Source organism: Mesoplodon mirus, assembly GCF_964341445.2.
Source record: "Mesoplodon mirus genome assembly, chromosome: 18".
Taxonomy (NCBI): domain Eukaryota; kingdom Metazoa; phylum Chordata; class Mammalia; order Artiodactyla; family Ziphiidae; genus Mesoplodon; species Mesoplodon mirus.
The window spans coordinates 38,366,909-38,388,258 of NC_138994.1; positions in this window are offsets into that span (position 1 = coordinate 38,366,909).

Here is a 21,350-nt window from a genome sequence, read left to right on the forward strand (position 1 = left end):
AGGGCCAGCAACAGACCCAGGCGAATTATATTAACGACTGTTGTTCCCTGGGACCACAATTGTCGTCTGCTTTGAATAAACACTTTTTTTCTTATGACAAGAGGCAGAGGGCTTGCCCACGGCCTCCCTGTTGGCTGGGTTGGTTGGTCAACAATTTCCCAAATGTGGCACAATGTGCTGATGTAACTTTTCTTTTTGGCACTTTCTGCATTTGATTCACATTTGAAAACATTTTAATCTCAGGAGCACATTTCCATATACCAATTTCCATTTTGCTGCTTACGTGGTCCACCTCCGTTTGCTGGTTGGTCATTATACATTAATTGCTTTGGGCAGAAATCTGTCCCTCTGCCCCAAACACCCCTATCCTTTATAAGCACTTGAAGCAAAAACCATCTTGAATGTGGTTTTTGGCATAACTGGCTGCCAGGGACCCACACCTGTTTAAGAATTAAACACCAAGTACAACAGTGTCCCCTCTGTGCTGATTTTGACCATTTAAACTGTAGCCTTACACTAAGCGACTTGGATAGAGGCTGGCCTTGAGATTTACTTTATGAAACGTGCCACACCACAGAGATCTGATAGTTCTTTCTGTGGGTTCATCCTGTAAATCCTGAATTCCATTTTGAGTATTCCAGGTCTAGGCATCCATGATGGTGTATTAATAAGAAGAAAAAAAAATCTTGCTGCAGTTTTGTTTTTTTTTTAATTAATTAATTTATTTATTTTTGGCTGTGTTGGGTCTTCATAGTGGTGTGTGGGCTTCTCACTGTGGTGGCTGCTCTTGTTGTGGAGCACGGGCTCTGGGTGCACGGGCTTCAGTAGTTGTGGTGCGTGGGCTTCAGTAGTTGTGGCACTTGGGCTCAGTAGTTGTGGCTCGCGGGCTCTAGAGCGCAGGCTCAGTAGTTGTGGCACACAGGCTTAGTTGCTCTGGGGCATGTGGGATCTTCCCGGACCAGGGCTCGAACCCATGTCCCCTGCATTGGCAGGCAGATTCTTAACCACTGCGCCACCAGGGAAGTCCCCCTGCTGCAGTTTTAATACCAAAGTGGGGATGGCCCATTCCTGCTGCATAAGGATGGGCAGGACGGGGCAGGGGCCCTGATTCCCCAGACTTGTGCTGGGATATCGTTGTAGAGGCGAGTGTAGTTGAGAACATGCTTCCCAGCCAGCAGGTTCAGTGCAGTGCGGTGCAGACCCCACCCAGCGGCGCACGTGCTCTGCCGGGCGCGGAGGACAGGGGCTGGTCCCGGTGGTGGTCAGGGAAGGCTGCATCAGGGGCCTCTGCTGAGTTCAATAGAATGCACCCCAATTCACGTACCCCTGGCCTGTGATGTGATCTCATTTGGAAATGGGGTCTTTGTAGATGTGATCGAGTTAAGAATGAGGCGTACTGGATCCGATGACTTGTGTCCTCACGGGAAGAGGGGAGCGTGGACGCAGATGCACGGGGAGGCGTCGTCCTGCGAGGACTGAGCAGAGGTGGGGCAGGGGGCCGCCACTCCCGGGAGCTGGGGAGCCCGGGAACTCCCTGGCCCCGGCTTTCGGGGAAGGGGGGCTCTGGGCTCGGCCCTGGGAGGGATAAAGTTTTGTAGCTGTCACCCCCGGGTTGGGTTGCGGAACCGCACACACCCCGCCGCACCCGCAGGAAGCCCGGCCCCGAACGCACCCGCGCGCCCCCCGCCTCCGCCAGCAGGTGGCGCCCCGCCCGTTCGGCGGCCGCGCAGCCCGGGTGTGGCCGATGTGGCCTGAGAGTGGCGTCCGCGGGGCTGGGGTGCGCGGTGCCGGCTCCGTCCGGGCCACCCTGATGCTGAGGCCCGTGTCAGGGCCCCCCCCACCTCATCCACCTGCGTGAGGAGGGGTGGTCGCCCCTGCGGGGGGAACCAGTCCGCCGTCCTACCTCCGGGCCGGCCGCCAAAGGACACCGGGGCTCGGGAAGGAGCGCGCGGAGTCTAAAGTCGGGCGGAGCCAGGCCCAGCTCCACCCCCCAGCACACCCCAGCGCCCCCCCACCCAGCCTCAGTCTCCCTGGCGACACTGGCCTGAGCTGCGCTCCACGGAGCTTGTGCACGTGCGCGGCTCTGCCCACAGACCCGGGCGACAACAGAGGAACCTCTGCAGGGGGTCTTGGTTTTTACTTTGGGGGTTTGTTGTTTTAGTATTTTTATTGTGGTAAAATATACGTTAACGTAACATTTACCATTTTAAAGTGCACAGTTCGGTGGCATTCATGTTCACATTGTTGTACAGCCATCACCGCCATCAACTCCGGAAATTATTCATCTTCCCAAACTGAAACTCTGTCCCCATTAAACCCTCACTCCCCACCCCTCCCCCAGCCCCTGAGAACCAACCACCCTTCCACTTCCTGCCTCTGTGGACTGGGACTCTAGGTGTCTTACTTAATAAGTGGAATCATGCAGTGCTTGTCCTTTTGTGCCTGGCTTGTTTCACTCAGCAAAATGTCTTCAGCTTCATCTGTGTTGGAGCCCGTGTCTGAATCTCCTTTCTTTCCAGGCTGAATAATATTATTCCGTTGCATGTGTGGACCACCCTTGGTTCATCTGTGGACAGACATTTGCTTGCTTCCACCTTTTGGCTGCTGTGAATTGTGCTGCTCTGAACATCTGTGGGCAGGTACATATGGGAGGCACCTGTCTCTGAAGGGCCCCCGGAAGTGTGGGTGCCCCCATCGTAGGACGAGCACACGCTCTGGCATCAGGTGTGGCCTGTGTTTGCAACGTGCGTCCCACACCCGAGCTGGGAGAGCATACCCGGATTTGCAGCTGATTCATCCTGCAGGCGCCCGGATGAGCTGAGAAGGTTTCTGTTAGTTAGCCAGCCAGTGGAGAGGCAGATGTTGGCTCAGGACAGAGACAAGCTTTCAAATGACTAGAGAAGTGACCTTGAGAGGTGGTGAGCCCCGTGTCCCCAGAGGTATGCAAGTAGAGACTAAAAGACCATTGGTGAGAGATACTATGACAGGCAGAGAATGGGGGGTGGTTCTTGGAGGACCTTGGTGGCCCAGCAGTGTTGATGCTCCTGAAGGAATGGTGTTCGCCACACTGCCTTGACTCTACAGAGCCTCAGGAGGCAGCATCCACCCAGACAACAACAGAGCAAATAACGGCACTAGCTGCTGCGTGAGGGCCCTGTAGGGAGGGCTGTCCGAGACGTGTGCTCCTGGCAGGAGAGCTGTGTTAAGAACGTGGATTCTGGGGCTTCCCTGGTGGCGCAGTGGTTGAGAATCTGCCTGCCAATGCAGGAGACACGGGTTCGAGCCCTGGTCCGGGAGGATCCCACATGCTGCGGAGCAACTAGGCCCGTGAGCCACAACTACTGAGTCTGCGCGTCTGGAGCCTGTGCCCTGCAACAAGAAGAGGCTGCAACAGTAAAAGGCCCGCGCACCACAATGAAGAGTGGCCCCTGCTTGCCGCTGCTAGAGAAAGCCCTCACACAGAGATGAAGACCCAACACAGCCAAAAATAAATAAATTAAAAAAAAAAAAAAAAGAGCGTGGATTCTGGAGCCCAGGAATCTGGGTCCAACCCCTTCGTGAGGCAGGATAGGACCCAGGTGGAGGATGTTTCGATGGAGGTGACAGTGAGCCTTTCCCACAGCCAGGAAGGAAGGGCCTCCACTCCAGACAGTCCTGTCCTACTTGAACCATCACCACCACTGTCGTCATCCCTGTGGGAGTCTGCTGTGTGCCAAGTACTATTTCATAACTCACTGAATCCTCCCCAGCCCTCCATTCTAAGGAAATGGAGGCCCAGAGAGGTTCATTACCTTGCCTAAGGTCACACAGACGATCAGTGGTAAAATCCAGTAAAGCTGGGATTTGTGGGGGCTCCAGCTCTGCATGCCTGTGCGCAAGCCGGCTGCCTGCAGCCCCCATCTCCGCTCTGATGGGACCCACAGCCCTTCGAGCCCTCCGCCAGCGACACCTTCTTGACCACAGGCTGCGTCAGTGATGAGTCACCTCCTTCATTCCAAGGAGGAGCTGGTTCTGGCCTGGTTACCGCCGGGGTCCGCCCGCAGACCTCTCCAGCCTGTCTCCTCCTGGAGCCCCTCGGCAGTCCTTGTCACCCGCCTTTCCTCAAGCCCTCTCTTCGGGAGGCCCCGAGTTTACACACACAGACGCTATGGTTACTTCTTAGATTGCCTGCTTCCTGGCGACATCGTGGGGGACAGTGACCAGGTGAGTCTGAGGCTCATCCTGGGAGGAGCACCTGGGGCAGGCACCCCCATCTGGAGGGCCAGCTCGGGCTTTGCACACATCAGGTATAAGCAAGTGAAGGGTGTACGCTCTGGCAGTAGCCTGGGTCTTCAGTGACATTCAGGTCAGGGGCAGCCTCCCAGCTCTGACACTTGAACAGTCCACGTTCCTTCCTTGGGCCTCAGTTTCCCCACCGGACCTCTCAGGGGTGCCGTGGATGCTGTTAATGCTCGCCCACACCCGCCAGGTCCCTTTCGTCAGACCCACGCACCGCCCGAGCTACCGTGTGTGCTCACCTGCAGGGCTCACTCCTGCACCCTGGCCTGGGCTCCTGGGGCGGAGCCGCTGAACTGTGGGTGACCCCTCATCCACCTCTGTCCCGGGGCCCTCAGCTAGTGACTGACAAGGGCTGGAGTTGAAAGCCCAGGTCCCACCTACTTCCCCGAGATGGAATTTATGCGCTGAGCCACCTGCAGCATCCAGCAGGGGTGGGGCTTCTCCTGAATAAACCACTCACACCAATACTTGTCGATGGGCTCCTTCCAGAATCAGCCGAAGACGAGGGCATAAATCTCCCCCCCACAGAGCTTGAGCCCACCTGACGTGACCCTGTAATAGAACCTTCCTTATTGCTTATCTCGGAAAGCACCTGTGGTTAATAGGCTCTGATGTTTACCTACCGTTCTTGAGGAGAGGCCATGCCCCTTCCCGAGGGGGCACCGCGTGGCTCTAATGAAGGAGGAGAACCAGCAACATCGGCAAAGCCCGTTTAAAGCACTTTGTTTTAGGGATCAAACTCACTTGCTTCTAGCAATGGCTGGCATTGGAAAGTCCCTTGTCTCTCAATATCCCAAATAAGGCAGAAGGAAACTGGGCTTGGATGTTGAGCAAGAGCCTGCTCATTGCCTGCCCAATATCTAATCTCCCCTTCTCTCAAGGTGACCAGGTGAGCAGCTAAGACTACCTTTCCCACTTCCCTAGCAAACAGGTTGGCTAATGACATACAAGCAGAAGTTGCTGGGCAGGACTTCCAATAAAGCTCCTAAAGAACTCGTGTGTGCTCCTATTATTTTCTTCCTTTTTCTGCCTGCCTGGAACATGATGGCTGGCACTCCAGAGGCCATTTTGTGACCTTGAGGATGGAGCCAAACTCTAAATATGGCAGAACAGAAAGAGGATTGGGGGTTCCCGATGATGCTCTAGAATTATCATACCTGTCCTGGGAGTCCCTGACTTCTTTGACCTGTGAGAATAAACCTCTATTTTATCTAAGCTACTATTTCCCAGGTCTCTGCTACTTGCAGCTAAATACAGTTTATAACTAGTATAGATGTTACCACACATCTACAGTTTTGGGGTTTTTTTTGCGGTACGCGGGCCTCTCACTGCTGTGGCCTCTCCCGTTGCGGAGCACAGGCTCCGGACGCGCAGGCTCAGTGGCCATGGCTCACAGGCCCAGCCGCTCCGCGGCATGTGGGATCTTCCCGGACTGGGGCACGAACCTGTGTCCCCTGCATCGGCAGGCGGACTCTCAACCACTGCGCCACCAGGGAAGCCCATGTCTACAGTTTTGATCCGAAGTGAAACAGGGTTCTCTCTTCCCAGTCTCTCCTTCACAAGGGCCACCTGGTCCTGCTCACAGAGACTTGACTAGAAGGAGCAGGTGACCGTTTATATCACTGAGAAAACTATACCAACCCTGCAGCCCAGGCCTGCTTAAGACAATGGAGAATTCCACCTTCTAGCCTAGGGCCAGAGTGGGGACTTCCTGGTTCTGCACAGAAAAGGGGGAAACGCAAGTGGACACAATCCAGGGCTTTACCGTCTCCATCTAATGAATGACAGTGACAGAGAATCAAAGTGCCAGAGCAGCACTGTTCATAATAGTGGGAAAAACCCTGGAAACAGCCAAATGTCCACGAGCAGTAAAATGGATCAATTGTGTGTCTTCACCCAGTGGGCACGACGTCACTGAATGGAAACATACCTCTTGCAGGCGTGACGTCCAAGAGAAGACACTGGATATGGATGACCGTCGGCTGTGTGATTTCATTCCGAACATGAAGTTCAAAACCAGGCAAAACCGATCTGTGGGTGGGAAATCAGGACGGCCATTACCCTTGGGAAAGGCAGTAGTGGGGCAAAGGGGACTCTGGGCTGTAGTCCCACAAGTGTGGTCACTTTTCAGATTCAGTGAGCTGTATAATTACGATTTGTGCAAATGCCTGCGTGTGGGTTGAACTTACAGAGAATTGGTGGTGATGGACCCAGAGGAGGGAGGTGACCTAGTTTGGCAGGTGTAACACAAAGCAGGCTCAGCACGTGGTGGGGTCTTGATAAGTGGCATTATGCCCCGTGTGGAACTTTCGGTGGAAAGGGCTGGGTGCTCTCTAGCGTGTAGGTCAGCTTTTTTTTTTTTTTTTTTTCCTGCTGCACCACGTGGCATGCAGATCTTAGTTCCCTGACCAGGGATCGAACCCGCACCACCTGCAGTGGAAGCTCAGAGTCTTCACCACTGGACCGCCAGCGAAGTCCCAACGTGGGTCAGCTTTGAAAAGGGGCTTTGCTCAGGAGAGTGGCTGTCGCTGTGGCACTTGGGGTGCCGTGGCCAGTGCAAGGTGGCAGGGGTGGATGGTATGTGTCTGGGCAGGTAGCCTAGACCCCCCCCACCACAAACAGCACCGGCGGTCCTTCCCAGCCCCCCCACCTGAGAGGCCCAGCTTGTCTCTGGGTCATGGGGCTGGGGCAGTGGCAGGAAACCCTGTGTACTACGCATCCTGTGCACGGCTCTGCTATACACCTTAGGTCTCTTTACGATAATTGCCTAAGGTAATTATTACCATTGCAATCAGAGTGTTAATCAGGGTTCTTTTGGTTGCAAGTGAAGAAAATCAACTCAAACTGGCTTAACCAGAGAGTAAGAGAGAGAAGGAAGGGGGGGAGGGGAAGGGGGAAAGGGGGGAGGGGAGAAAGGGGGGAAAGGAGGCATCCACATAGATCCACCCCACAGTTAGTAGCTGCTATGCGGTTTCCCATATTGTGAACATACTATCATTTATTCTCCTTTTGATAGAAATCTGAATTGTTACCAACTTGACCAAAGGCCGCGTGTGTGGACCTTTGCACAGCAGGGCAGATACTCCTCCCGGGCTGCTTCTCACAGGGGGCATCTTGGACAAAGGGGAGCACGCGTGCGGATCCTGTAACTTGGTGGGCGTGCCAGTGCCCACTGGGAGCTCTGCACCGTGACGCTTTCACCTCAGGGCTCTCTCCCCACATCCTTGGTGATGTCTGAGTTGGCTTTTCAGTCTGTGCCAACCTGGTGGGCCCGTGGCGTCTTGTCCTTTTGTTTCCTGCTTCTTTGCTCCCGGGTCACGTGTGCTCTTGTGTGTGTGTGACAGCTGGTGGCACTTGTGCACGTCACCTCTTGGTGTCCTTTTCCGAATTGCTATTTGTTTGCCCTTCTCTTGCTGATTTGTACAGCCTTTTTACATAGTGGATGTTGACCCTCTGTCCTGGTTTGACTGGTTACTGACAATTTCTCAGTTGATCATCTCACTTCCAGCCCTGTTAACGGGGGTTTGTATGTTTGTTTTGTCCTGTGTTTGGCCTTTGGAAGCGTTTCACGCTCATGTGATCAGATTTGTCATTCTTTCCCTCTGTCGTTTCTGGTTTCTGTATTAGGAGCCCCCACTCTTAGGCTACATTCTTGGCTTTCCTCTTCAGTCTGCCCTGCCGTTCTCTCTAGGTTGACTCCCCTGCATCCCATTGTCTCTGGCCCTTCATGGAAAGCCAGGTGGCCATCCACAAGAGCAAACTCCAAGCACCCCGTCCAGGACCCCCCACCCTCCCGTCCACTTCTGTGACCCACCTTGGGGTCCACCTCTCACTTTCCTCTTCTCTGGAGCTTCAGAGCCCAGCCTGGTCGCCCCTCCCTGACCTGACAGCAACGCTCAACACACCTGCTTACCAGCACTACCCAGCCCGGGCCAGGGATCAGCATGCAAGGTCATTGTTTCTCCAGAAGGGAGTCATCGGGTCATCCAGATGATTCAGGAATGATCTAGAATCACCTGTGGCTTTGCCCCAGGTCTGCCCTCCTGGTGCCTCCTTCCTGCCTTCTCAGCCCGAACTCCCCCGTGTCTGTCCCGCTGCCCGTGATGGAGCACTTCACCTACAGACCAGGCTTGTCACAAGCTTGCAGACAGGAGTCCAGAGAAGCACGCCGTGTGAGCTCCTGCAGCGGGCTCTGTGGTCCTCTCCTCCCCTGCTGGCCAGCGGCAGGGGGCGTAGGGAGCACGGTCGGCCTTGCAAATATCTCCACGGATGGAGCAGCTGTAGGAAAAAGGTCACTGTCAATGAACCACATCCTGCCAGGTTGGCTCCCAGGCCGGGACCTGGCAGCCTCCTCATTGCTCCTGGCTCCCGGGACCATGCCCGGCACTCCTGGGGCCCGTGCCAGGGTGGCCTGTGTGGCCAGGAGCAGCTGTTCCCCTCCATGCCCTCTGTGGGCTCCGGAAGACCCTGCCCTGCAGGTGGCAGGAAGGAGGCCCCTGCAGCCATAGCCAGTCTGGTCCTCACCTTCCCCTCCTGTTTTCATTGGCAAAGGGCCCCAGCCGATGTGGTGGGGAGCCCTCAGGTGCGCCGGCGGATGCCTGGTTCCCAGATGCTTGGTAGTGTGCTCAGGTCAGCGCACATTTCTGCAGCATCCACTGTATCTTCTTGGTTCACTTGGGAGATTTTGCGGAGTGCCTGCTTTTACTTCTTCTATGACCCCTGACCCTTGCTTCTGTTTTGCCGAGTGCCTGCTATATGCTAGGCTCTCTTCTACGGGCTGGGGATGCAGCCTTGAGCAAAGATGTCACTTTGTGTCCTCCCGGAAGCCGGCAACAAGACAAGCTAGAAATGCAAGGAACATTGGGGGATCCCCCTGCAGTAAGTGGGAAGGGGGCCTGAGCAAGCAGGGGGAGGCTCCAGCCCACAGAGGAGTCTGTGGGAGGGCCAGCAGGGGCCTCGGCCAGGCCAGCGGTGCAGCTGGAGGCTGTCGGCTGACGGCACTTCTTGTGGCAGCGTCTCTGGAAGGGGCATTGAGCAGCACACACACACCCCCCACCCCTGGCTGCCACGGCGAGATGGCGTGCAGCTGACATCCTCCCAGGATGCAGGGGTCAGACAGCATACCAGCTGCATTCTCCTTCTGGTATAGAGGCCGGTGCCAGTGTCTGGAAGGAAGAAGGCACCCCTCCTCCCTCCTTTGCTCCCTGCTGCTACGGACAGGGATGTGGTGGTGAACCATCTCGAGCCTCATGGCAAGACAAACGCCCTAGGGGTGGCCGGAGGGGAGCCAGGGCCCAGTGACTGCCGAGCAGAGTCTCTATGCCAGCCCTGCACAGCCTCCCTCCAGACCAGGTGCAGGAGAGGTGGCTGCTGTCTGTTTAAGCCACTGGTGTTACAGGTGACAGACCCTATATCCTAAATATAGGGATCCCATTCTTTTTTAAAATATTTATTTATTTATTTATTTATTTATTTATGGCTGCATTGGGTCTTCGTTGCTGCACGTGGGCTTTCTCTACTTGCGGTGAGCAGGGGCCACTCTCCGTTGTGGTGCATGGGCTTCTCCCTGCGGTGGCCTCTCCCGTTGCAGAGCTCAGGCTCCAGGCATGCAGGCTTCAGTAGTTGTGGCTCGTGGGCTCTAGAGCACAGGCTCAGTAGTTGTGGCGCACAGGCCCAGTTGCTCCACGGCATGTGGGATCATCCCGGACCAGGGCTCGAACCCGCATCCCCTGCATTTGCAGGCAGATTCTCAACCACTGCGCCACGAGGGAAGTCCCAGGGATCCCATTCTTTTTGTCCACAACAGGACTCTGTCCAACAGACAGTGGCTGGAAAAGATCTCACCAGCCCCCAAGCCCCAGCCCTTAGCACGGAAGCTTAGTTGGGGGGAGGGAGGACAAGGGTGGAACTCCTTTGGGGCACACGATGCCGTCTTCTATTGGTAAAATATACATAATGTAAAATTTGCCACTTGAACCGTTGTGTTTAGTTCAGTGGCATTAAGTATATTCGTTGTCGTGCAGCCATCACCACCATCATCTCCAGAACTTTCCATCTTCCCAAGCTGAAACTCTGCCCCCGATAAGCCCTCACTCCCACCCCTCCCCCAGCCCCTAACCCACCCTTCTACTTCCTGTCTCTGGACTGGGACTCTAGGGACCTCCTATGACTGGAATCATACTGTGTTTGTCCTTCCATGTCTTGCTTATTTCACTAACGTTCTCAAGGTTCATCCATGTTGTATCAGGTGTCAGTTTCCTTCCTTTTTAAGGCTGAGTAATATTCCACTGTGTGGATGGACCATATTTGGTCGTCCATTCATTTGTCAGTGACACTTGGGTGGTTTCTATCTTCGACTGACAGACGCTGCTGTGAACATGGGTGTACAAATAGCTCTTAGAGTCCCTGCTCTCATTTCTTTTGGGTATATTTATACCTGTAAGTGGAATCACTATATAATAGGTTAATTCTACACATGACCTTTTAACTCGTTTTTAACTTACTTGGAGCCTGAGTCCTAACAGGGCCGGGGCCCTCCCAGACCAGCCGGGAGGTGGTCAGTCCTGTCCTCGGTCAGTCCTGTCCTCTGGGGCCGAGCCGGGCCAGAGCCCTGGGTGCCGTGGCCCAGGAGGCCCGAGGCGTGTGGCTTTCTTGGGCTGGGGTCCGAGGCTGATGGTATTCTTTCGGCCCCGTCTCCAGGGCTGGAGGGCTTGGCATGAGGACCCCTCAGAAACACTTTTCCCCATGACGGTGCAGCTGCCATCAGGAGGGCCACCCGGGAGGGTCGGTGGCCCGGGGCCGAGATGCAGCTCCAGCCGCTAGCTCTCCAGAGGCCGGGCAGTCAGGGCCAGTGTGGCCGCCACAAACCTTCAGGCGGACCAGGGGACTCCTCGGGAACGAGGGCACTAGGCCTCCCCTCCTGAGTCACGGGAAGGGCACGGGCTGAGCCCAGAGGCCCCGGTCTCCCTCCTGGGGCCTCACCTGGCTCCCAGGTGAGTCCCACCTGCCAGATCCTGGGTGGGGGCTCTCTTTGGGGGTAAAGCCCCTGCCGCATCCCCCAGAAGAGGGGGAGCCATGCGGGTGGGCAGGGAGGGGCTGGGGGAGCCCTCAGGCAGGACCCCTGACTGCCTGCTGGGAGGCTGCTCTCAGAGGAAGTTGCGAAACCTTCCTTGGGACTAATTTGGGTTTTGGTTCGGGGCCAACCAGGCCTCTCTTTATGGCTCTGAGAACGTTCCCGGTGGTAGACATTCCTTCCGTGACGTGGCTTCATGAACACTAGACTCCCGGGTTCTTCACCCCTTCCTGGGGGGCCGCCTGCTCAGCCTCTCCGAAAGCCTTCGCACTGGGGAGGGAACGACTGCCAACACACGGGACAAAGGGCTGATTCCCCTCCTGCACCAGTAACGGTCTCGCCACGGGGCGCTCGATCGGGGGGCCTGGTCCCAAGCCTTCTTCGCGGTGGCTCCCCGGGTGCTCATGGAGGAGGAGGCCTGGGGTGCCGCGTGGGCAGCAGAGCCAGAGCTGGACCCCGAGGGAAGCAGTGCCCTGGCCTCCCTGTGCTGTCCTGCTCTTCCCGGGCCTGCCCTCACATCACTCCTCATGACTGACAGACGGTGACAAATGGCGGAAAACGGACCAAGGACACAGACGATGCACAGAAGGAAAGAACCCCAGATGGGTACCCCTGTATTCAAGGGAAACAGCGAGGCCCAGTTGGGACATGCCGGACTGGCCAGGGAGCCTGGGGCAGGTGCCCTGCATGGCGGGCGTGGCGGGCGTGGTGGGTGTGGCGATGGTATAACCTTTCTGGAATGCCGAGACGCCTGCCACCAGGCAGGACCCGCCAAATGCCTTTAAACGCCAGCAGTGTCCCCCCAGTCCTCCCGCCTTAGAATCTCCCCGAAGAGCCTGCTCAGAGGCGCGCGCGGCAGAGATGACGGATAAAGCACTGCTTACGCAGGTGAAAAATACACAAATTCCAACAAAAGGAAATCGTGGGCAGGCTGCTGGGGAGCCATTCAAAGTGATGTTTTGGAGGGAATTTTCGTTACACAGGAAAATGCTCATCATATAATGTTACACGAAAAGGCCAGGATACACAGCTGTGTATGTTTAGGGAAAGAGGGTACGTGATTGCTTGCGAGCCAGGCATTGAGCCGGTCAACGGGCCGCCTCCCTGAGGACTAAGGGACCAGGTACCAGGGCCAGGAGACCCGCTTCCCTGCCTTGTGAACGGCTGAGATCTCTGTTGTGTACATGTATTATTATTATTATTATTATTATTATTATTATTATTATTTTGCATGGCATGTGCGACCTTAGTTCCCCAGCCAGGACTGGAACCCAGGCCCCTGCAGTGGCAGCGCGGAGTCTTAACCACTGGACCACCAGGGAAGTCCCTACATGAATTATTTTAAAAGTTTCTGTCCTGAAATAATTCCAAACCTACAGAAAATTATTAAGAGTTAAAACAAAGAACTTCCGGGGCTTCCCTGGTGGCGCAGTGGTTAAGAATCCACCTGCCAATGCAGGGGACACAGGTTCGAACCCTGGTCTGGGAAGATCCCACATGCCACGGAGCAACTAAGCCCATGCGCCACAACTACTGAGCCTGCGCTCTAGAGCCTGCAAACCACAAATACTGAGCCTGTGTGCCACAACTACTGAGGCCCGTGCGCCTAGAGCCCGTGCTCCGCAACAAGAGAAGCTACGGCAGTGAGAAGCCCTCACACCGCAGTGAAGAGTAGCCCCTGTTTGCCTCAACTGGAGAAAGCCAGTGCACAGCAATGAAGACCCATTGCAGCCAAAGGAAAAAAAAAAGAATAAAAAGAACTTCTGTGACACCCTTCACCTTGGATCACCATGGTCATCGTTTGATCACGTTTGTTTTCTCACTCACACTTTGTGATGATGTGGAGTTACACGATGCTGCACGTTGTGCTTTATGTTATATGCGTCATATGTGATGATTACACGCGGTGATGTATCACGTGTACACGTTTACCGAGGTGTTTTTGTGAGCCACTCGCTGGTAAACTGCAGACCGCATGTCCTTCACCCTGATGACTTCAGGGCGATCCCCTAGGGTCCTGAGATCAGGGGCGTTCTCTTCCCCACAGCGCAGTGATGGAATTCACAAAGTTAGCAACAAATAGGCCTGGTATACAGTCCATATTCAAACTCTGTCACCGGCCCAATACCGGCCTTTAAAGCCCTTCCCCCCACCCCCATCTCCCACCCAAACCAGGGTCACATCTATTTCACTTCCTTTAATCCTGGAAACGGTCCTCAGCCTTTCTTCGTTTTCCATGACTATAGACAGTTGCTTTGTATAAAGTCTGTCTTCAGGTCTGTCTGGTGTTTTCTGGTGATTAGCTTTGTCTCGGGGACATCGCAGCAGCGACCCCGCAGGGGAGTGAGCCTGAGCTAGGAAGCTGAGCGTCCTTGCCTGCAATAAAAATCCTTGTACTAGTGTCATTTGTACACGTGCAAATGTCCCTGCAGGATAAGTTCCTAGCAGGGAGTTTTTAGGTCAAAAGGCACGTGCATGAAAAAAATGGGACTTCCCTGGCTGTCCAGTGGTTAGGATTTGGCACTTCCACTGCAGGGGGCACGTGTTTGATCCCTGGTTGGGGAACTAAGATCCCACATGCCACCTGGCACGGCCAAAAACAAAAGTGCACTCCCAAGGGCCTCCCTGGTGGCGCAGTGGTTGAGAGTCCGCCTGCCGATGCAGGGGATACGGGTTCGTGCCCCGGTCTGGGAGGATCCCATATGCCGCGGAGCGGCTGGGCCCGTGAGCCATGGCCGCTGGGCCTGCGCGTCCGGAGCCTGTGCTCCGCAACGGGGGAGGCCACAGCAGTGAGAGGCCCGCATACCGCAAAAAGAAGAAAAAAAAAAAAAAAAAAAGTGCACTCCCAGCAGCAATGTGTGAGGGCCTGTGCCTCATACCAGCACCAGCACGGTGTCTTCACTGCCAACCCATAGGTGAGAAATGGGGTTGGACTGTACTTTCAATTTGCACTTCTAGTTTGAATAAGACGAAACATCTTTTCAAAAGTTTAAGACTCAGTTGTATTTCCTGTTCTGTGGGCTGTCTGGTCATATTTGTGCTCACTTTTCTGTTGCAATTTTTGTTTGTCTTATTGGCTTGTGGAAACTCTTTACTATTATGGAAAGGTGAGTCTCGAACAGAAGGACGCAAGGATGGCAGCAGAGGGGGAACGTTCTTCCCTGAGGCTGCCCGTGAGTTGTTTCCTAAATCTCTGGCCAGACAGGTTCTTGCCACTTACTCTTTTGCTTCTGTGAGCCAAGTACATCCCCTGCTTGTTTTGTTTTGGCTTAATTCACCAGAGTGGAGTTCAGTGATTTAATGAACTGTGATGTGTCTGCCTTCTCCCCCCCACAAGGTAGAGGTCCCAGGAAGGGTCTGAGGGGGTGTTCTCCCTCCTGGACTCCCTGCTTCCTCTGCTGCCCCCTGATTCCCAGGTCCCAGGTGCCTGGAGACCCTGCCAAGCGTCTGCAGCTTCCTGTGCCCCGTCCCCTCGTCCTGGCCGGGGCTGCTGCTCTCTTTACTTAGGAGGTGGTGGCAGGGCCTGGGCTCGGAGATTGTTTGTGCTTCCGGCTCTGGGAATGTGGATGGCGGGTGCCCCTAGATGACTGTACCCCAGAATCTCAAGGTCAGAGCCCATGGGCCTCAGGGAGCCTGGGGCTGGCTGCCTCTGTGGATGGAGGAGGTGCAGTGGCCAGAGGTTGGCTTTCGCGGGGAAGGACTGGCCACCCCTTAAAGGCTTCTTGGGAGAGCTTGATGCTGGCTGGGAGGAGGCGTGACTCTTCGCGGGAACCACCCCACCTTACGTGGCCTCGGAAGGCCCTAAGGATTGCCACTGCGTAGCCCACCCAGGCCTCCCCTGAGCACTTTCTCTGTGACAGCCCTCCCCTGGAGAAGTGCAGAACTCACCCATCAGCCCCAGTGTGGGGCGGCCAGCAGCCAAGGCCTGGTGGGAGTTGGCGGGTCAGTATCCTGATGGCCGGTGGGCTGGTGACTGGGGGCTCCTGCAGGCAGGGGAGCCCAGGTGCTCTCGGCGGTGGCCTGCCCACCAGCGCAGCCCACCGGGGCTCCTTCCCTTCCACTCACCTACAGTTTTCTGGATCCCCTCCACCCAAGCCACCTGCCCTCAGAACCTGTCTCAGGCTAGGGGACCCCAGAGCCGAAGGAGCTCGGGCAAGAGCCCTCGTGCTCCCCCTACCCGCCCAAGCCACGAGGTGTAATCCGATACTCCTGACCTGTAAATTCCACAGAATCAGCCCCTTCTTGCTCATTGCTGGCCCCCAGCCCTGGTAGGAGGTACCTGGTGGGTGGTGTTGGGCTGGGGCTCCTGCAGAGAAGGCGGCGGGGTTGGGGGGGGGCCCTGGGGGACTGAGGCCTTTCCCCAGGTGAGCTGGCCACAGGAGTGGGGCGGCCGTTCTGCAGGGCTGAGTTCTGTCTGCATCAATCCTGCCAAACCGGCTGGAACCTGTCTGGCTGGGTGCAAGGCCCCTGGGACCTCGGTCCTCACACTCAGGGGCAGTGGCGTTAGACAAGGCCCACAGAGGCATTTCCACTGCTGGGCCCCTCCCTGGACAGAGCCCCCTCCAGATCTGCCTGGGGGCCATACCCTGGGACGATCTAGTTCTTCTACAAACCCAAAATGGACTCTAGAGTTTGCTGGTCGTCACTGAGCACATCCAGTTCGCTGGACACCAGGCTGGGGATGAGGACACAGTGATGGGTAGCAGGGTGTCATGGGGTTTCTGGCCTCCTAGGGGAGCCCAGCCTGGATCGTGTGTCCCGTTCTCAAAGCCTCCAGTGCTGGGCAGGGAATGAGTGGGCAGCTCCGAGGGCCGAGGACAGAGGGGCAGGTGTGGGGGCAGATGGGAAGGTGGCTCAAAGAGGGCGGCCTGCAAAGACTAGTTTGGGCCCGGTGGAGGCAAGTGCCAAGGCCCTGAGGCAGGAAAGAGCAGGCATTTTGAGACCCCAAAGGGAGACCGGAGGGGAGAGAAGTGAGGCAGGAGGGGAAGCGGGGAGTGTGGGGGGGTGGAGCCTGGGGGCCCACCAGGAGTGCTTCTGGGTGTGCTGTGAGCGGAAGGGGATGGGAAGCCAGGCTGTGACCATTCTTGAGACGCAGGCCCTGGGAGGGGTGTGGGCATGACAGGCCTCCCACAGCTGCCCTCTGCCCACTTCACACTCGAGGAGACTGAGGCTTGGAGATGGGAGGGAATTTCCCCGGTTCCCCCAGCAGCCCCCTGCAGCCCCCTGATGCCAGGCTGTTCTCTGCCTCCCCCCAACGTCTTGATGCGGGCCTCGTGTGGCCAGGGCATCTGTGTCCCCAAGGCGGGGACGAAGGAGGGAGGGGTTTACCCACACGAGCCCTGGCCTGCAGCCCTGCCCCACTGTGTTCCGTGTTCTCATGGCTTGGTTTGTTCAGTGCACTCTCCGTGCTGGCCAGGAAGCAAGAACACGTGAGGACAGGGGACCGACCGGGCCACGGAGCCGACCAGCAGATGGAGGAGTGCACTCGGAGGCACCCTCCACTGCTGGTCAAGGCCCGACCCCACTCGCAAGGCCAGGTGACATGACCTTGGCTCTGACCTCACCTCCTCCTGCTACTGTCTTGTATGGGGCTTCCTGACCCCTCTGGCCTCCAGGCTCCCAACTGGAATGAGAGGATCCTTAGAGATCCTTCCAGCAAGCAGGGGCTGAAGCTGGGGCTGAAGCCTGGCCAGTGGCTCCTGGCCCCTCGCCCGTCAGCCCCACAGGGTGCCTCCCACCGAGGCCCCATCTGCACTGGCCCCTGCCCCGGCAGCTGGGCTTCCGTGGGGCTGGGACCCCTGTCATGGGCTGGTGCATCCTACCCCAGGGAGAAGGCCGAGAGCAAGGGTCTCTTTCACTAAGGAGGCTCCTGTCCCCTCCAGGCCTCAGTTTCCCCTGCAGTGAGGGGTGGATGAGGGGTCTGGGAGGCTGGGATGCATTCCCAGAATCCCTTGGAGTCCCGGGACCGCCCACGCCCTTTGTCCCTCGATCCTGAGAAAGGCCAGGCTGATGAGGCTGTGGGTGGGAGGAGGGGCCTGGCCGCTCAGCTGCGCTGTCGGGGCCCCGGAGGTGGGGGGCAGCGGCCTGGGCCCCGGGCCGCCAGGGCACCACCCTCCTGGCATTTCAGCGATGCCGCGACACGCCGGCCACAGAGGGCGGCCACAGTCTTATTTTGCAAGGTTTCCAGGAAAGAATGCCAAGTGGTGTAGGAGGGGAGGCATGGCTGCCCTGGGCACCCCCCCCCCCAAGCTGGGTCCCTCTGAAGCTTGCTCCTGAGCAGCGGTATTGTACCTTCTCCCTGGAGGATGGGACCCGCTGGCATCGTTTCTGGGCTCATCCTATCTAGTGGGTGGGGGGCGCGGTGCAGGACCACTCCCTCCCCACCACCTCCAGCCCGGCCTCTCCCCTAGGCCTAGGGATGCAGTTCAGCCTCCGTACCTAAAATTCCACCCTCGAGGCACAGTTCTTGCCAGGTAAGGCATCACCTTGGGTGAAAAATGTAGGTTTCCCTACTGTGAAATGCAAGCAGGATGGAATCCAAACGGGCTCAAGGAAACCGGCCGCTTTGCTCCGACGCCTGGCTGCGAACACCCAGAAAAAGCTGTTGCAAACAAGCAAGCCTGACAGATGGAGTTGGTCCAGGCCCAGGGTTGCCTTGTCCAAGGAGGGCCCTGAAGGGTGCTCCCATGGGTTAGGGGAGTGGGGACCCCAGATGAGTTAGGGGGCTGTCCCAGGGCCTTCCATCGGCTTCTGGTGCCATGAGGTATATGGGTGTGGGGTAAACGGAAGCCCTGAGTGCCCCCGCCCCCTGTGGGACCTCAGCCATCTTTGCCCCACTGAGCACCGTCTTTCCAAGGGGCTCATTGTGGTCCTCCTCTCAGAGCTGCTGGGAGGAGGGGGCCGAAGCCGGAGCCAGGCCCGGGCACACGCTTGGTGCTCAGTAAACGCTGGTGATGCCATAAGTTGCACGTGGTCCCCAAACCCGTTTGACCCCCGAGCCCTTTTCCATGGGGCGCGCCCAGTGGTGTTTGGCAGGGGGATGACCCCCTTGGAAGAGGGTGAACTCCCCATCGGTGGTTGAGGCAGGTAACCAGGGTCTGGCTGGAATGGCCTCCAGTGGCAGAGGGGGAGGCTGCAGTGGCTGGGGACCCAGGCAGGGCCATGGGAGCCTGGTGGGCCCCTTCCCACACGGCCCAAGCCCACCACACTCAGAAAATACCCACACCTCCTCTGAGAGCTGTCCCTGGTCTGGGCCTGCTGGGAAGGCAGCCAAAGACCTGGCAGGCGGGGCTCACGGCGGGGCTGTTAAGTAGCATCCCTGTCGCTGTGACACTGGGGTCAGGAGGAAAGCAGGAACTTGGGAGAGACGTTCAGGAATCCTTTTTCTTTTTCCTTAGTGTTAGACCCATCTGTTCTTTAGTGTGTCAGCAACCATTATCTCCCTTCAATGCCCGGAGACTCATTCTCTGCCTCTTTGTGTGTGCGTGTGTGTGTGTGTGTGTGTGTGTGTGTGTGTGTGTAATTTATTTATTTATTTAATTGGTTGCACTGCGTCTTAGTTGTGGCAGGCGGGCTCCTTAGTTTTGGCAGGCGAACTCTTAGTTGCGGCATGCATGTGGGATCTAGTTCCCTGACCAGGGATCGAACCCGGGTCCCCTGCATTGGGAGTGTGGAGTATTACCCAGTGAGCCACCAGGGAAGTCCCCAGTATACATATATATTTTTTTTAATAGTTTTTATTTTTTTAATTTTCAAAAAAATTAAAAATTTTTTAAATTTTGTTTATTTATTTTTGGCTGCATTGGGTCTTCGTTGCTGCTCGTGGGCTTTCTCTAGTTGTAGTGAGCGGGGGCTACTCTTGGTTGCAGTGCGCGGGTTTCTCATTGTGGTGGCTTCTCTTGTTGCGGAGCACAGGCTCTAGGCACGCGGGCTGCAGTAGTTGTGGCTCGTGGGCTCTAGAGCGCAGGCTCAGTAGTTGTGGTGCACGGGCTTGGTTGCTCCGAGGCATGTGGGATCTTCACAGACCAGGAGTTGACCCTGTGTCCCCTGAATTGGCAGGCAGGTTCTTATCCACTGCACCACCAGGGAAGTCCTATATATATATATCTTTTCCCATTTTTTTTATTGTGCTGAAATATACACAATATAAAATTTACCATCTTAGCCTTTTTTTTTTTTTTTTTTTTTTTTTTTTTTGCGGTACGTGTGCCTCTTACTGCTGTGGCCTCTCCCGTTGCGGAGCACAGGCTCCGGACACGCAGGCTTAGCGGCCATGGCTCATGGGCCCAGTCGCTCCGCGGCATGTGGGATCCTCCCGGACTGGGGCACGAACCCGTGTCCCCTGCATTGGCAGGCGAACTTTCAACCACTGCACCACCAGGGAAGCCCCATCTTAGCCATTTTTAAGTGTACAGTTCAGTGGCCTTAATAAACACGTCCACATCATCGTGCAACCGTCAGCCCCATCCACCTCCAGAACTTTTTCATCCTCTGAAACTGGAACTCTGCACCCATTAAACAACTCCCCCATCACCACTCCTCCTCAGCCCCTGGCACCCACCATTCTGCTTTCCGTCTCTCTGGGTTGGGCTCCTCTAGGAACTGCATGTGAGTGGGATCATACAGTATGTGTCTTTATGTGACGGGGGAAGCCCTATATTTTAAAAATATATTGATTAGCCCTAAAAAATTATGAAACCTTTCAGACATCCATAACAAATATCCATGTTCTCACCCCTTGGACTTAACAAATGGTCTTCTTTCCAAAACAAAATTAGACTACACATCAGAGATGAGTTGATAAGTAAGATGTATTCCATCCATGTAACGGAAAATCCTTCAGCCTTAAAAAGAAAGGAAGCACTGACACATGCTACAATGTGGATGAACGTTGAACACATTATACTAAGTGAAAGAAGCCAGTCACAGAAGGCCACACAGCACATGATTCCACATGTGCGAAGTGTCTGGAATAGGCAAATCCATAGAGACAGAAAGCAGATGAGTAGTGTCTGGGTGTGGGGGTGTGTGGAGAGGATGAGGAATGACTGCTTAATGGGTCCAGGGTTTCCTTTTGGGGTGAAGAAAATGCTGTAAATTTCGATCAGGGTGAGAGGTGCACAAATCTGTGAACAGAATTAGATGAGTGAACTCTGTGACGTGTGACATACCTCAGTGAAGACGTGTTAGTTTGCTGGGGCCGCTGTAACAAAGCCCCACACGCTGCGTGGCTTCAACACTGCAACCTCCTGTCCCCCGTCTGGAGGCCAGAGCCCATCCAGGTGTCGCAGGGCTGGTCCTGCTGTGGCCGTGATGGGAGGAGCCTCCCCAGTCTCGCCCCCAGGACTGCAGACGGCCGTCTTCTCTGACGCGTGTCTGTCTCTGTGTCCAAATTTCCCCTTTTTGAAAGGGCACCTGTTATGTTGGATTAAGGCGCCACCTTAATGACCTCGTTTTAACCTCATGATCCCTGTAAAGACCCCATCTCCAAGTAAGGAGACATTATCATCCTTCCTGGCACGTGGTTATTGACACAGAGTCCAGGAGGATTGAGGGCTGGGACACCTGGAGGAGCCGGCCCAGGGTCCTGGTCGAGGCCCTCACGCACTGTGCAACTTGGGGAAGTCACATCCTGACAGAAGAAGGAGCCGGCCTTTTGGCCGCTGGCAAGAGGCCAAGTTGGCAGCATCTGCTTCATCCAGCCGGCCAGCCCAGCCCAGCCCAGCCCAGCCCAGCCGAACCCAGTGTCCGCCCGCGGATTGCCGAGTGAACACCTGTGGAATAAGCGTCTCATGGCTCATGGTATAAATCTTCCCTCATCGATGACAACCAGTCACTGGACCGTTCTCTAGGCCAGGCCCTCTGCTCAGTGCTTTACTCCCGGCCAGCCCTGCGGGACCCTATTGTCCAGGAGTGGGCTCACCCCTCCCCCCAGAGGTGGCGGCCCAGCCTGGCAGGGGTGGTGCCTCCCCAAGGCCTCTGCTCAAAGGAGCAGCAAGAT